Source organism: Haliotis rubra, unplaced genomic scaffold (genome assembly GCF_003918875.1).
Source record: "Haliotis rubra isolate DU_JTF1 unplaced genomic scaffold, ASM391887v1 Scf730, whole genome shotgun sequence".
NCBI classification, from domain to species: domain Eukaryota; kingdom Metazoa; phylum Mollusca; class Gastropoda; order Lepetellida; family Haliotidae; genus Haliotis; species Haliotis rubra.
Window position 1 is genome coordinate 532,693 of NW_025767447.1, and position 10,145 is coordinate 542,837.

Here is a 10,145-nt window from a genome sequence, read left to right on the forward strand (position 1 = left end):
CATAATAACTACATATAGAAACATCTACATAATAACTACATATAGAAACATCTACATAATAACTACATATAGAAACATCTACATAATAACTACATATAGAAACATCTACATAATAACTACATATAGAAACATCTACATAATAACTACATATAGAAACATCTACATAATAACTACATATAGAAACATCTACATTATAACTACATATAGAAACATCTACATAATAACTACATATAGAAACATCTACATCATAACTACATAGAGAAACATCTACATAATAACTATATATAGAAACATCTACATAATAACTACATATAGAAACATCTACATAATAACTACATATAGAAACATCTACATATAGAAACATCTACATAATAACTACATATAGAAACATCTACATCATAACTATATATAGAAACATCTACATAATAACTACATATAGAAACATCTACATAATAACTACATATAGAAACATCTACATAATAACTACATATAGAAACATCTACATAATAACTACATATAGAAACATCTACGTAATAACTACATATAGAAACATCTACATAGTAACTACATATAGAAACATCTACATAATAACTACATATAGAAACATCTACATAATAACTACATATAGAAACATCTACGTAATAACTACATATAGAAACATCTACATTATAACTACATATAGAAACATCTACATAATAACTACATAGAGAAACATCTACATAATAACTACATTGAGAAACATCTACATAATAACTACATATAGAAACATCTACATAATAACAACATATAGAAACATCTACATATGGAAACATCTACATAATAACTACATATAGAAACATCTACATAATAACTACATATAGAAACATCTACATAATAACTACATATAGAAACATCTACATATAGAAACATCTACATAATAACTACATATAGAAACATCTACATAATAACTACATATAGAAACATCTACATTATAACTACATATAGAAACATCTACATAATAACTACATATAGAAACATCTACATAATAACTACATATAGAAACATCTACATAATAACTACATTGAGAAACATCTACATAATAACTACATATAGAAACGTCTACATAATAACTACATATAGAAACATCTACATAATAACTACATAGAGAAACATCTACATAATAACTACATAGAGAAACATCTACATATGGAAACATCTACATAATAACTACATATAGAAACATCTACATCATAACTACATAGAGAAACATCTACATAATAACTACATATAGAAACATCTACATAATAACTACATAGAGAAACATCTACATATAGAAACATCTACTTATAGAAACATCTACATCAGACTAACGCCACCCGAGTGAGTGAGTGGATCATACACCGCTGCCTTATCCCACCATGCTGCGGCGGACTGCAGTGAGCGGAATACAACCTTTGGAACATAAAGGAAACCTTGGCATTGATAAACGGTTAAGTTATTTCGAAGCAACAAAGCAATATAAGTGACTTTTACTACCCTTATAGAGCATAAACTTTTCAAACCATATATAAATGCTTTCAGGGATATTTTCGTGGCATTTTCAAGATCATTCAAAAATTTACTTCATTTAATCTGTGGCGTTTATGGGTGTATAACGTAAAGCCCGGTGTACATTATGTGTAAATTCGAGTAGCGAAGTGCGCATGCCGGTTTTACACCTCCAAGAACGGATTCAGTCAACCCTCGAGTCATGAACTTCACAGACTGCTAATGTTTTCATTAACAACTACCGCCTCCATGGTGTAATGGTTAGAGCGTCCGCACGGAGAGCGGACGGTCGTGGGTTCGATCCCCGGCCGCGTCATACCAAACGACGTTAAAATATAGTACTTGTTGTTCCCTGCCTGGCGCTCTGCATTAATGGGTACAACATGGACTGGTCGGCTCGGAGTCAGTATAATGTGTCTGAGTGGGGTATTCATGCTTCATTGCGGCATGGTATCTCAGTGAGCTAGCACTATAAAACTATAAAGCTCGTCATATGAGCGATTTCTTCTTAAGTACGACCAGGGATAATCTACAACGTTATATAGTCTCCCTGGTACGACGTTAAACCTCATTTCACCTCACATCACCTTCATTAAGACCCAAATAGTTAGACAACAATACAAAGTGAGTGACGTCGGTCAGCGCCATGATACAACCCAAGTCCCGGTCACACTATTATCAGCCAATCAGAGGACAATTTAGCATGGCCTGAATAAAATTCAAATTTGGTTTATGGTACCGTAAAACATTCAGATGTCATGGAATCACTTGCATCTACGTATCCATTATTATTATCCAAAAGATATTGCTCAATGGCGCTATAAAGAGAAAAGATTGTAGACAATGTTTATGCAGGGATAGTCTCCCTGGTCTATGGAAAAGAGAGTTTGAAAAGATGAGTTTTGAGGGCAGTTTTGAAAGCGTCAGCAGATTCTATTTCTTTTAGGGCGAGTGGTAGAATGTTCCAGAGATATTGATGTCATTTAATTTACAAAACAGCCTTGTTATCCAAAACATTGCTGAAAATTAGCGCATGTGGTATGTTGACGGCGTAAACATGTGTATGCAATTCCTTTACAGTATAGGATCTTCTTACGCAGTGATCAAAGTTTATAACCTGCAACTCAAGTACACGGGAAATACCTCATGTCGAGCCACCAGCTCCCCCTCAGCTATCATGGTTTCCCATGTTGTTTATAAGTCTGTGATAATCCCAACCACGAAGCCAGAAGTGTATGGTCACGTGCTACCGTATGTTGTACATTCCGGGCGGCGCCTTGTGAAGTGCTACTTCACGTCACAAGCTGTCAGTAAGGAGCGTGAAGCAGGTCACGTGGAATCAAATATACACGCACGTGCTGGGGATTACATAACCATGATTGATGCGGTATGTGGACCGAACTGTTATTAAACATGTTCATCGTGCGAAATCAACCCTGCTGGAAGCGCTCTTAAAATATGTAACATAAGAACCTTTTAACAAAAGACCACTGGCGTGCTTCTACGATTTGCGTCAGGGTGGTGTTGAGTAGTAGTTGATTAAACGAACAATAATTTCAGCAATATCGAATTATCTTTATAATTTATTATCATTGCAGCGTTGTTTCTTTTAACCATATCATGAATTGTAACTATGTAATGTGAATGACGGATTGCTTGTTTTTGGATTTGGTGCTATGACATATCCTGTTTGGATAAGTAATGTAATGAATATAACTGTTTTCAAAAAGCACATTTGGACGTTGTACTAAACATGTGTCTGAATGCAGACTTGGTGTCGTCGCTATATGGCTGGAATAATGCCGCCGTAAAACTCTACTCAACCCAACTCAACTCTATTTACCATCAGTTGTCTTGAACTCGAGGAATCCTGCTTTCACGTGACATGTGTGAAGACAAGACGTCCTGCCTGTGAAGACACAGATATCGTAAACATAGTATTGTACCTTGTTTTTTTAAGTAAAAAAACAATTTCACCTCAACACACACGCAACGCACCATTATCCCAACCAAACCAAATATGGGTCATGGTGAAAATCAAATTTATCAGTGATTTTGATGTATACTGAGTCAAAAAAGAAACTTCACATTCTTTCTTCAGGGCACTATAAAAGAACAAAAGATGGTAAGATGGTTAAATTGTTATTATTTCATTGCTGAGATCTGTGTGATGTACTCCATACACTGACAGTGCCATAATCAGTTCCATTAGGCTACACTGCCGTTCCAAAACATGGGTATACAGAATGTCAAGTCACAAGAATAAAAATGCGATATTTCTCAGTTCAATATCGTGTATGGCCGCCTTGCGCATTCACCACTGCCAAACACCGTCTCCTCATCGACTGCCTGATGCTTGTGAACACGTGGTTGGGGATTCTGCGCCATTGCTCTTGCAAGGCAGAGCCAAGTTCCTGCAAATTCTGAGGTTGGTTCCTAAGACCACGAAGCCTTCTCCCAAGTGCATCCCAAACGTGCTCTGTTGGATTAAGGTCAGGGGACCTCGATGGCCAGTCCATGACGTTGATTCCAGCGTTTTGAAGGAAATTTCGTGTCAACATCGCGGTATGCAGCCGAGCATTATCATGCTGGAACTGTAGACCTGGGCCATGAGCCGCCATGAAAGGAACGAGTTCAGGGGTGAGCACCTGGTCGCGGTAAGCAGCAGCTGTGAGGTTTCCACGGATGACCAGAAGTCGGGAACGGTTGCTCCCACAGAAAGCACCCCACACCATGCAACTTCCGCCCCCGAATCTGTCGACTTCCTGTACATAACATTGGGCATACCGACGTCGTCTCCAGACTCTATGCCTGCCGTCCGCGAATCTGAGGGTAAACCTGGATTCATCGCTAAAGACGACTCGATTCCAGTCGCTCTAGGTCCATCAGAGGTGACGTTGGGCCCACAGCAGACGTTGACGTTGATGAAACGGCGTCAATATTGGCCCACGATATGGACGTCGAGAATGGAGATAGGCAGCCCGCAACCGATTTCGAATGGTCTGTGAGGACAGTCGACCTCTAAACATCTCAGCCCTGGTTCGTGTAGCCGGCAGAAATCTGTCACGTAGGTGACGTAGGACGATTTGACGGTCTTCTGCTCGTGACGTCACACGTGGACGACCCGACCTTGGGCGATCAGAAGTGGTGCCAGTTTGTTGTAGACGACCTCGCAAGTCATACACAGTACGACGGCTGCATCCCATTGCTCTTGCGACGTCAATAACTGATCTTCCCGCTTGCAACATGCTAACGGCACGTTCACATTGCACATTTGACAATTGTGGCATTTCAAGTACCGTTAGAACTGTGGTTTAAAAGTGTTTTTTCAATTCTTGAGGACAATGCAAACACGTGCATATGAAGAAAATTTCGATGCGAAGATCACGTGATCGACTGCACGTGCAAAACCTGATTTGGCACTAACGTCATTTGCACGACGAATCGATGGGTTTGAGTGGGTTTTGCTAACGTTTTTCTAGAGTCGAAAGATAGGGATCCCATTTCGGATACATGGATGTATCATCAGAAAAAAATTATTCATTATTTTTCAAGTTACATTTTGTGAAGTTTCTTTTTTGACTCAGTATATTTAGTGAAAATCTGAACAATAAGTACTGGCTGATCTGAAAAGAATTGCAAAAGATATATTACCTTGCACAGAGCTCAGATATCAGACAATAAACAAAAGTGATAACCTAATACGGCTGTCAGCTACAGTGTGCAAAAGTGAATTTCACTTCTTTTCCCGTAGTATTTGCCAATTTATTTCATACTATTACCAAACAGCGTACACCATATCCTCGGCTATACATTATATAGGTGAAGAAAGTACAGTTACCCAGTCTGTATGAAACAACGTCGTTGTAAACAATCTCTTATACTCTACTCAGGTCACGATGCAAAACTACCCGGACATAACGATACAGGTAATTAGTGGTGTGTTGCCAAGATATAATATAATCAACAAATGTACAGTATTAGTTTAGTATTTTAGCCATCAATTTAAGTCCTATTTCTTCAATGTACGGAAAATACGGTATGGTGGATCCAAGCATACCTCATAAAAAGACAATTCTTATATCCTCGTAGCTCGTTGGAAACCCGTGAAGATCCAGGTTAGAATATTGATCTTCAGTAACCCATGCTTGTCGCAAGAGGCGACTAACGGGATCGGGTGGTCAGGCTCGCTGACTTGGTTGTCACATGTCATCGGTTCCCAATTGCGCAGATCGATGCTCATGCTGTTGATCACTTGATTGTCTGGTCCAGACTCGATTATTTACAAACCGCCGCCATATAGCTGGAATATTGCTGAGTGCGACGTAAAACTAAACTCACTCACTCACACTCACGTAGCTCGTTGGCTGTTCTCTAATCCATTTCTATTTTCAAGAGCATTTCAAATAGTCGATATTATATGATGAAATATAGATAAATCTATCAAACAAAGACAAAACTAGCAAAAATAAATAATTTGAACCATTGTTAACGTTTCCCAGGACATTTTAGTCATTCCCTACAAATCTGTCTCGGGAGTTTTATATTATATTAAAATACGTCAGTTTGGGGGCATTTCAGGAAAATGTTATGGTAAGGGCAATAACCCGGTATCAGCATCGAAGGGAGATAATTGAAACGGTATGAATATATCCCAGGATGCTTCAGCAAAAATGGCAGAGTTCTGAGAGTGTCGTGAATTTTACAAGATGTGAATGGACATTTAAATACAGATCATTGGTGTACTAGGCGTAAATAAGCCCTGCAACTTGAGACAATAATGGTAACTATTCCCTGGAAATATTTGAAAATATATTAGTTGAAGTCAATAAGGGAAAGGCAATGGAACATGTGCGTGGGCTGAACCGTGCGAACTGTCACATGTGATTTGTCGTGTTTTGCAGACTTAACATTTTTACATATATGAACATGCGCTGCGTCAGAAAACGTAATCTGCAGAGTTATTTTCAGGAAGTGAATATGTATATTATACGTTCCCATCTTGGGATCAGCAATATAGTTCTTGAACTTCCCTGTGCGTCATCATCTTCAGCTAAATATCTTCATCCCTGATGCGGTGATCTATCGTTCAATATTCCATAGCAAAACCTCAATGTCAGTGTCATGTGTTTTACAGTTTATTATTTCTGTTATGTATCCTACACGCTTATATGTGCAACTTACCTTTAATGCCCATGTGCATTTCCAGTTCCCAAATGATCGTGAACCCTTCATTACAGGCACTGACAGAGAGGACACATTGCCACAAATGTCAGTGCAAGTGAACAGCTTGATTAGCACAGTTTATCTTATGTATTGTAGTAATGGTCACTTTTATGTTTTCAGAGTTTCTAATAGTAAAAACCCATGAAATGGGGAACCCGCACATGACCTTCATTGGCTAGAGCATTTCAAATATTAACATATCACTCTCCTCGCTGACATTATGTATTCAGTTTATTATTTTTTTTAAATGTTCTCAAATCAAAGATGCTGAAATATGATCTTCAGTTATATAGGGTATTGTACTATGGGCTTACTGTGGCTCCATTCTGTTACAACAATTTTGATAAATAGCCTAGGCTCATGTAATTGCCACAATAAAGCTTTGTTCTGAGTCAGCATGGTTTGAATGATACGACGTTAACAAATAGAAATTTATTCAAATCAAACTCTTCTATCTTGTTTGAAACTTGTGGTAATATCATTAGTACTTGACGTACCTTGTTTTGTACCATATTATTTCATGTACACAGTTAGTAACATAAGGACTTCCATCCTCTGCTTCGGATCAAATCTTTTCCAGCTAATCCATGTAAACAGCCATAATTGCAATTGGTTGTTGTAGCGGCTGTGGGATAGCCTAGTGGTCAAAGTGTTGGCTCGTTACGCTGAAGACACGGGTTCGGTTCCCCACATGGGTACAATGTGTGAAGCCCATTTCTGGTGTCCCCAGCCGTGATGTTGTTGGAATATGGCTAGAAGTGGCTTGAAATCATACTCACTCACTCTGATTGGTTGTAAAGTCCTTTAAGACCAAAACCACCGTTTTTCAAGATTATGCTACCATTTTCTTTGCCAGTGAGTTTCTCTTAGAATATTATTCACAATGGTTTGAGAGGGCATCTTAGTCATCATAACTACGTACCTGCCATTAAAGCCTTCCCTCAGAAATTCTATTGTTCTGTGTCATGAGCATCATGATTTGGTCAAGTTGACCAGATAGACATGTTTTCCATATGATATCTATGGAAACGATGGTAACAGTATGTAAAAAGGGACTCAGTTCCTTTCCTTGCCACTCATATTAGAATGTTTACCTGTCATGTAGTTGTACATCTCAAGTTTTAATGGTTGTTGCATCTTAAAACTTACGAAATGTTAATTGCATTTATCTGAAGTATCTCATGGATAAATACTCAAAATCTGCTTTTAACCATGGTAACAGCACTGTTTTCTTACTTTATGAATCATTAGGCTGTAAGTACTACTTATACTTATATTATGGAACTAATGAGTTTCTTTATAGTTTGAATAGCACTGATGATGTCATCTTCATCCTTATAGTCACATTGGTATAGGTTTCTTGGAAAACAAAGAAAGGTACAACACAGCACTGAAATAGTGTGGTGAAAGTTATTTGCGACCAAAGAAAATACAGAGTCTTTGATTGGCATTTAGAATTGATTTTGAGACAAAATGATGCTATACTCCAATTAAGACAGAATTCTGTCCCTGTACTCACATCAGCTAAAGCAATTATCTGGGGCACTGTGAATGAGAAGAACACTACTCGCCATGCTTGTTACTGAGTAATATTTGTTTGCCAGTCCTGTTTACTGTACTGTATATTTCCAACAGAATTGCTCAGTCTGTTACTTCTGGTTTCTGCATGACATGTATGTGTACAATTTTACAATTCATAATCGCTATTTCTAATATAACTTGTGCATTTTGTGCTGCAGGCATCTACAGAAAACTCTTTGAGGTCCTTGGAAACTTTGATGTCAGAGTTTTTTGACATCAGAACTACAAATGAACGGAAAAGAGAAATTGGTAATGTTTTCTTTGAAATGATAGCATTTGAGAATGCATTTCAAACCCACCAATAGTTCCATCTAGCAGTAAATAATATCAGTATCCCTTAATGTGTCTTCATTTACTGTGATCACTTTGGACATGTTGAAAATCATAAAATTATATATATTCTATACAAAAAATGTAATCTGTTATCATTCGTAGTTTGTTTTATGTAATATTGTTTTACCATTGTTTCAGAGTCCTTGCTGAATAATTTTGCCCAGACAAAAGATGCATGGCGACACAGCTTGTTTTTCATTAGCCACACTGGCAATGAATATGTCATCATGTACTGTCTCAATGTCCTTGAGGTAAGGGTATTCTTTTGGGGTTTCATGTTTGCAAATTTAGTGTTCATAAGAGAACCAAATGAGGAAGTAACTTAAAGGTCACATGCAACCAAAAAATCAAACATAATTAAAACACAATTATCACTTATTCATGACATATAATATACATTGCTGATTATATAAAAAAACATATTAAAAAACTATAAGTGTACAATTGCAAACCAAAAGTGCAATATTTTGTACTTGGGTTTACTTCTCTCGAAAAGAAGCACCCGGGATACCGAACCCAGTCAGAGCGGGTGGGTGTGCACTCAAGTGTAACGTTTTGTTTATGGTGTATAGGCAGATAGGTGTTAAGTTAAAATTGCATGTTGTCAGTGATCGAAGTTGTGTATTGCATATTGTCATTAGCAGACAGGCAGGCAGACACATAGGTGTCAATAAAACAGACATTGAGATTTGTCTGTGACAAAGACATATCTATATAACAGTTAGAAATTCTGTCAATGCTAAATAATGACATTGCTTTTAAGTATCGAACTGAGAAAGTGACTCGGTAAGAAGAACGTGTGGTGAAATAGCCATATGAAATTATATAAACAATTAATCGGTAATCTACTGTCATAACATATAAAAAGCTCGCGCCTGTGAAATATCAACAAAACATTAGAAACATAGCTCACATCAAAGCCTTCACCGAGTACACACCGCCAGCGAAGGTTTTCCGTCTTGAAATGTCGAACGCCTCACTGGTTGACACATAGCTGAGTAGATCTAGATCCTAACAAGGTTCTTTTATGTAACAAGTAGATTATTTACTATTTGTTTTGATTAGACTACTCTGCTCACGACCTTATAATCTGGAGATCCCCCCTTCAAAGCTGAGTGAACCTATGCGCTATGAGCACAGCCCAGCGCAGCGCAGCACAGCTGTTGAAACCACTTTTCACCCCAAGCAGGGGTACATTTAATGAAACGTTTGAACTCCGATTTTGCAGGGGGGTTTTCATCGCGTTATATTTTTAACTTACCTTACCATAGGTCTTATGCATATTACCTCAAACTCCGCTTAAAAGAGATCAGACAGTCGTTGATTCGCCATTCTACTAGAATGGCTGCCTTATGTATTGATGAGTGTACAGGAACGGAAGTGACGTGATCTCCCCTCCCGCGAAAGTGCGGTCTATCCAACAATCACTTTTACTTCAAGCGTACTGCAAGTCAGACGTTTTTTGTTTCGCTACTTGC

General features: G+C 37.9%; 1 long non-coding RNA gene across 1 annotated transcript; it reads left to right on the forward strand.

The window, feature by feature from the left end:
* Positions 1-6,222: 6,222 nt before the first annotated feature.
* On the forward strand, positions 6,223-8,912 carry LOC124259632. The gene is made up of 3 exons (XR_006893880.1): positions 6,223-6,310; positions 8,493-8,583; positions 8,806-8,912. It is a non-coding gene; the product is annotated as an uncharacterized LOC124259632 (long non-coding RNA).
* The last annotated feature ends 1,233 nt before the right edge of the window (positions 8,913-10,145 follow it).